Here is a 1,852-nt window from a genome sequence, read left to right on the forward strand (position 1 = left end):
AGCTGCAGGAGGGGGCTGGGAGCCAGGTCTAGTAGTTAGGGCGGAGGGCTAGAGCCAGGACTCCTGGACTCTATCCCCACTCTTCCAGTGACCTCAGGCAAGTCTTGTCCTCTCTCTGTGCCTCAGTTTCCACATTTGTAAAATAGGGATAAGATTCCTCCTTGTGTCTATGGAGACTGAGCTGGTGGGGGCCGGGACTGTCTCTCACTCAGGGTCTGTGCAGCTGCAGCCGCCCAGGGTCTCATCTCAGCTCCCGCTGTAGGTGGGACCCTCACACAAACACCAGATAAGATCCCCTGGCCTTTATCAGATGTATTGTCTTTCCCTAGAGCTCTTTTACTCATGGGGAACCCTGTTGTGTGCTGGTTTGTTTATTGCAGGGTAGCTTGTCAGGACTGGGCCTGTGGATGTATTATTATTCAAATTACCGTTGAATTCAAAATTCAAATTCAAAAGCCTTGACTGACATCAGGGCCCCCGTCGTGCCAGGCGCTGCCCAGACCCCGACCGAGATCAGGGCCCTCTTCTGCCAGGCGCTGCCCAGACCCCGACTGAGATCAGGGCCCCGTCATGCCAGGCGCTGCCCAGACCCCGACCAAGATCAGGGCCCTCTTCTGCCAGGCACTGCCCAGACCCCAACCGAGATCAGGGCCCTGTCGCGCCGGGCGCTGCCCAGACCCCAACCGAGATCAGGGCCCTGTCGCGCCAGGCACTGCCCAGACCCCAACCGAGATCAGGGCCCCGTCATGCCAGGCGCTGCCCAGACCCCGACCGAGATCAGGGCCCTCTTCTGCCAGGCACTGCCCAGACCCCAACCAAGATCAGGGCCCTGTCGCGCCGGGCGCTGCCCAGACCCCAACCGAGATCAGGGCCCTGTCGCGCCAGGCACTGCCCAGACCCCAACCGAGATCAGGGCCCCGTCATGCCAGGCGCTGCCCAGACCCCGACCGAGATCAGGGCCCCGTCGCGCCAGGCGCTGCCCAGACCCCGACCAAGATCAGGGCCCCGTCATGCCAGGCGCTGCCCAGACCCCGACCGAGATCAGGGCTGTTTGTGGTGTTTGTCTTCCATTGACATGACCGAGCCTTGCTTCTCTCTGACACCCCAGTCCCAGCACAGGGAGACGCAGAGGAAACAGCCAGCCCTGCTCTAAGACAGGACAAAACCAGGAACTTGGTGGGGCAAAAATAAACTGACAGAAAGTCCCCACGGCAGTGGGTGTAAAGGGAAGCATGCCGGGCACAGCTGGTGTAAATCAGGAATAGCTGCAGGGAAGGCAGTGGGGATAGCCTGGGGTAAAGCTGCCGTAAACGAGTGAGGAGCCGGCTCCGAATTGCCCCTTCCTGTTTCAGTATTACCTCTGTGCCAGCCACGGGCCAAGGCAGCATCATCTGGCGGTTGGGGGCTGGGCTGCAGTCAGGACACCTGGGTCTGGGCAGCACCCGGCCCAACGGGGCCCTGGTCTTGCTGGGATCTGGGCAGCGCCCGGCGTAAAGGGGCCCTGATCTCCGCTGCTCACTGTTATCATGTTAATAAGAATAGAAAAGGTCGAATTTTTACTCGCCCCTGGTGTGCCGTGGCCGTGGACGTGGGCAGCAGCCTCCCGCCCCCCTCAGCACCCCAGCCCTGCGCCCGCCTGCCCCGGGCCTTGCTTGCTCCTTTCCCAGCGCCTGTAACTTTAACAGACAGAAAACTTTCTTTCAGGCTTTCTTCTGCTCTCCTCCCATTAACCCCTCGGCTGCCGGCTGGAATTTCCCAGCCATTCACCCCAGCGCTGGGGACAGCAGCTCCCTGCCCCCTTCTCCATTCGGGCCCAGCCAAGTTTCAGCCCAGGCAGCGTGGGTGGGTGGGG

This window comes from Lepidochelys olivacea (genome assembly GCF_965140295.1).
Source record: "Lepidochelys olivacea isolate rLepOli2 genome assembly, chromosome: 23".
Lineage (NCBI taxonomy): Eukaryota > Metazoa > Chordata > Testudines > Cheloniidae > Lepidochelys > Lepidochelys olivacea.